The 5568-nt window shown below is 51.3% G+C and overlaps 1 long non-coding RNA gene across 1 annotated transcript; it reads right to left on the reverse strand.

Moving 5' to 3' along the window:
* Positions 1-243: 243 nt before the first annotated feature.
* Positions 244-1875, reverse strand: LOC138176677 (uncharacterized). The gene is made up of 2 exons (XR_011172361.1): positions 1790-1875; positions 244-1490 (listed from the first exon to the last, which is right to left on the reverse strand). It is a non-coding gene; the product is annotated as an uncharacterized lncRNA (long non-coding RNA).
* Positions 1876-5568: the final 3693 nt, after the last annotated feature.

Genomic DNA, 5568 nt, shown 5'->3' on the forward strand with positions numbered 1-5568 from the left:
CTAGGGCTCCAGCTCCAAACAGAGATTTCAAGCTACTGTTACCCTAACTTCAGCAGGCAATACTGGACACGAGCTTTTTCACTGTCATTCCATGAGCATTTTCTGAGGAGGCAGAACTGAATTGTCATTTTGGAGACACCGTTAGCTTTAATGGCCCAAGAGAGGCAGCGAAAAACGATTAAGATGTTATTGCCGAAGAGAACTGGGTTCAGCCTTTTATGTTACAAAGAAACACAAAGAGAATTCTTGAGAAAAGACTTTAATTGGGATCCCAAGAGAAAGGAATGCTGGGATTATGTGTCCAGAATTGACAGGTCTGAAGTTGGAATGATGGTTAAAATGACTTTGGCTATATTTCTCACAGCTGATATGCTGTAAATTATGGTTTTTACCTATGTTTTACTCCTTGACACACTCTTAGGAAGAGGTAAAAAAACAACAACAACAAAGACCTCGGTGTTTATTTAAGCCTAGTCAATCAGCAGGCTTGGGCAAACCTTTATGGGAAAAGATCTTTCCCACATCTAGTAAGTAAGACTATTTTATTTATGGTAAGTATGGTTAGGGATGCAGAGCTAAATATTTAATTGATGAGGAAGACGATGCAATTTTAGTAATTAATTTGAAATCACAGGAACATAGCTCTTTGTTACTTTAAAACTTGCGCTGAGAATAAACGAAGAAAATAAGCTCGTAACAGGGATGGGGAGAATGATCACCTCAGGTACTCAGTGATGCTCTGGTAAAGGTTTAACAACCTGCTCTCCAGGTGCCCAAGAACGTGAGCACGACACACTCTGAGGTTGCATCTGTCCTGATTAGCAGTTGGCCTTGCACTCTTGAGTCTATACCACCAGCAAAACCACAAACCAGGCCCGGATCAGTGGTATTTCCTCGTGCCCGGGGCAGATGCTCACACTGAACGGTGACAGGCAGGTCACTGAGCAGGTGCCTGCAGCACACCTGCTGTATGTGTCAGCACATACACCAGCACGTCCCCAGCCCCTCTCCTGCCCTTTCCCCTAACGCATGCCCTTCTCCCCAGCCCGGCAGAGCCCAGGGGCACCAGCTCAGCAGGCTGGTTCACCCTCAAAACGCCTTCGGGTGTTTCCACTTCCTGAACGAGCCCATGCGGCCATAAGGAGCCCCGCCTTTAAGCAAAGGAAGCTAAGCCTGACAAGAAAAGAGGCCACAGGGGCCTGGGGACAACTGGCACTGCAGAGCCTTCACCAGCTCTGCTTCCACCCCACAGAGCTCTGGCAAAACCGATCACCACCGCGACTCCCGCAGCATTTTGCAATTTCCTCACCATCCGCTTTTCTGGGGCACTCCCTTGCAGTCCAGGGCTACCTTTCTCTCAAGGCTACAGATTATGAAAGAAGAGCACCTTCCCCACCGCGTGGCCGGGCACTGCCTTCTCCTTCCAGCCGGCTGAGCTTCTCCTGCCCCGGGGCGTTTGCGGCCTAGCTCCGTAGGCCCCAGCGCCGCGTCTGCAAGGACAGAGGCTGGGAGTGGACAGTCCGCTGCCCAGAGGGCAGCCTGCCGGCTGCCTGCTTCCCAGGGGCCGCTGTCAGGAGGCTTTCCGGGCCGCGCCGGGGAAGGGCAAAGGGCAGGGCTGGCGCCGGAGCCTCGGGCCCTCGGCTGGGGACGCAGCTCCCGGAGCGGGGGCGGGGGGCGGCCTCCCCATCCTCCCGCGGCTGAAGGCTGAGGCCACACTCCACCCCTCCCCCTCCCCGCAGCTGCTCCTCCTTCCCTTCCAGCTCAGAGGCAGCCGCGGGGAGCGCTTTACCTTTCCGGCCACCAGGTTCCTACCCTAGGCCCAGAGCCTAATGCGGAAGGAGGCCTGGGAGACGCACAGGAAACGGATGCGACCCCAGCCGGAAAGTGGGCGGTGGGCGGCGGAAGCGGCGCCCGACCGGAAGCGGGCAGCGGCAGGCAGGGACTGGAAACAGATATGGCCGCCCCGTACAGGAAACCGGAAGTGTGGCGGCTGGGGCCGGTGTTCGGGGGCGGGGCCAGGGTCCTCAGCCAGGTGAGAAGCAGTCCTAGCTTTGGGGAGTTTGGGGTTGAGGGACCGGACCTAGCTCTTCCTAGGGTAAGATTAGCAGGCTCTGGCTGGTGTGGGAAGCCGAGTTCGGGGAGGGAACTGAAACCTTCCTGGAGCCTGTGAGTGAAGTCGGGAGCGATACCCCCACACACACACACACACATAATGGGGTACCTGGGGTCTAGGTCAATTTGAGAAACCAACTTGTAAAACCAGTCTGTGAAGTTGTAACTGCAATTTGTCCTTTCCCACCCTTGAGCTCTGCCCCTTCTCCCTATCCCACACTCCACCTAGGCAACACCCTGTGACCCCTTTGTTCTTACTTAATCTCTTAATTTCTTCTCTGGCCTGACCCACACCCTCCTTTGTCCTTGCTTTTTGTCTCCTTCAACCTGGCCGAATCTTATCTAAGCTATCTATTCACATGCTCCTCTTGGTCTGCTCTGACCTTTGTCTATGCACTGAGGCCCCTCCAGTCTGGTCATCCCTGACAATGGCAGCCCTACCCTTTAAAGGTAAAAGCATGTACCTCTCTCACTTGCAGGTCCCCTAAAGGACTCTTGCCCACTTCTCATGGAAGCGTAACAATAAACTTCTACAACTCTCACTCCTGAGACCATGAATTCTTTCCAGACGATATTGCAGGTTTTCTGGTCTTAGATAAGATCAGAATTCCTGCTGAACCTATTGGGATCCCGTCCCTCATCACACACACACACACACACACACACACACGCACGCACGCACGCACGCACGCACGCACGCGCTGTGCCTTCAATGTTCTGCCTTCATTTACCCCTAAGTGGCAGCTCGATGGTGCTGTAGTTAATAGATTAATTTTCCATAGTTCCAATCTAGCCTCTGACATTTACTGTCTTTGTGACCCTGGATAATTCACTTAGCTGTGTTTGCCTCAGTTTCCTCATGTATAAAATGAAGCAGTTGTAGAAGATGGCCTCTAAGGTTCCTTCCACATCGAATGTTGCCAGACAGTTGGGCAGTAAAGTATTCCTACCTCAAACTCAAATTGCTTTTGTTCATCAACTTTGTTGTTGTCTCGGGACCTTGCTGACCCCATTTGGGGTTTTCTTGGCAGAGATACTGGATGGAGCAGTTTGCCATTTCATTCTCCAGCTCCTTTTGACAGATGAAACTGAGGCAAACAGAGTGTAGTGACTTGCCCAGGGTCACTCAGCTAAGTAAGAGTATGAGCCTGGATTTGACTCAATTCTTCCTGATTCCGGGCCCAGAGTTCTATCCACTATAGTGTAAGCTACCCTTAATTTGCCACTCAGACTGTTTTAAAGTTACATCTGAAGAGAAACCTCGTGTCTGAGGAAAAGGTAGGAAAATAATACAGAATTTTAGATAGATTTAGGTTTTGTTAATATTGGAATAATGACAGGCAATAGGGATGCTACTTTTGTTTCATAGTAAATTGAAAGCATGTAGAGCCAAAAGGAGCCAGGCAAAAGATCCCCAAGAGTAAAATTTGGAAGTGGATTTTATTACCGCAGGACTGCCGGGTTCACATACCCAGATCAGACAGTGAGTTGGCATGGACAATGTGCCGGTTTTTAAAGTGAGTCAGGTTATGTAAGCCGAGACTACAATCAGTGATTTGACAGTGTATTTTTGAATTTCCTGCCATGAAGTTTACCCTAGGCTGAGGGACAGGGAACATAGAATGGGTGAAGATCTGGGAAAAAGGGGGAAGGTTTGGTGGGGGGCAGGGGGCAAGGGATGGGGGACAAGGGGGACTATCCAGTGGTAGGCAGGGGAGAGAATGGAGAAACTCAACAGGGATTTTACCCTAGGCTGAAATTCCTGCTCAGGGATCAGTTGGGGGAGGGAAGGGTGGAGTTGTGCTCAACATTCCCTACTTTTCTTTGTAGGTATATCAAACCTTTGACATGGCTGGGGTCACAACATCCAGGTTACCCAATTCTGTTCCTAAAGGATGGTACCGGGGGTCCCTGACAATTAATATTTTAATGGAGTTGACACAGGACTTGACAAAGTGTAGAAAGCGATTAATGAGACAGGGTCCTACAATCAGGGCTATGGTCAGGAGGAGGAGAGGACCAATCGAGGCTGATACCAATGTAGTGAGCCAGGGGGATGTCCTGAACAGGGACTGATACCAATTCTTAGAATTTTCCAGCTCTCTCTGTCTATTAGCAATATTCTGGCGTACCAACTTCAGACTCTCCCACACCACTCCATAATTGTTTGTGTAGAACCAACGAGCCTCATCAAGGGCTGCACACAGGCCACCCTGTTTAAGAAAAAGAAGGTCAAGGCCTCTGCAGTTCTGGAGATCCACCTCTGCCAGAGAGTCCACCTGTTTTTCCAGGGCAGAGACGGACTGCTCTATGTGGGAGAGGTCGATATTTACCTGTGTACTTAAGGCCCAATAGTTGGTCTCCCCCTTAATTAAGGCTGCCATCCCAGTCACTGCAGAACCCACAAGGCCCAAGCCCACTAAGATAGGAATGAGGAGTGGCACTGCCCACCTTTGGTGGTGGCTCAGTTGCCCTTCTGGGGAAAAGTAATGCCAACCTTGTTCACGTGGGAGGAGGGTGACCCAGGGAATTATGGCCACTAGGATACACAGGGGACCTCAGTGTGTTGTTGTTTTCTGAGGAACACTGTAGCAGAGACGCACTGGGTAAGGCCATTGTGGCATGCCCACCAGGCTCCTAGAGGGGTGGGGAAGTAGTCTGAGCTAGAGGCCTGAATCTTGTGGGTTTGTCCACAACTGAGCTATACCGAGAGCTGGATAAAGGAGTGCTGGATGATATGAGGCAGATACCTGTTCCCTTTACATACCCGAGGGTGAACCTTGGGTGGTCCCACTCACAATTCTCTGTGTTGGAAGTAGGGGTGACTGAGGTATTTAGTGCCACCCCTACATAGTAAGGAGGCTGGGGTTCAACACAGATCCAGCAATCTTTTCCCAACATGTGGTTAGAGCTGTTAAGTGTTTTATGAACAGCTGACAGGAGGGTAAGTAAGGGGACCTGATAATTGCAACATTCCTGAATCTTTGAAGATAGGGGGGGGTGTATGACCTGACTAGGGCCCATGTGGTGACAGCTGGCATTGTGATCAGGGTTCCCTATTAGGGCAGGGATAGCCAAGTCCCAGATGGGACCAATGGGGTGACGACCGGGTAGGGGCACAGGAGGCTTCTCGGTTATAGTCAGTATTACCGACTTTCCCACCTGCCCCTCCTCCTCCTCCTCATCCGGAGGGACCATAGTCCCCCAGGCAGGGATGATGATTCCCTGGACCTGAGAGACTGGGGCTCCCCAGGAGGGGTCAGAGGGGTTTTGAATGGTGATATTGAGCATGGGTTGCCAGGGGTCAGACCTGATTGTATGGATTCAGAACAATGGGTCCAATCCCCCACTACCACCTGCCCTGTAGCACAGGGAGGCACCGGGGCTAAAAGAGGGGAGGTGGTAAGCTGTGACACAAGTGCAGACGCACAGGCATCCTGTGTGTCTGAACACAGC

Source organism: Petaurus breviceps, unplaced genomic scaffold (genome assembly GCF_028583685.1).
Source record: "Petaurus breviceps papuanus isolate PSGF00001 unplaced genomic scaffold, PetGlider_PUasm1.0 90109, whole genome shotgun sequence".
NCBI lineage: Eukaryota > Metazoa > Chordata > Mammalia > Diprotodontia > Petauridae > Petaurus > Petaurus breviceps.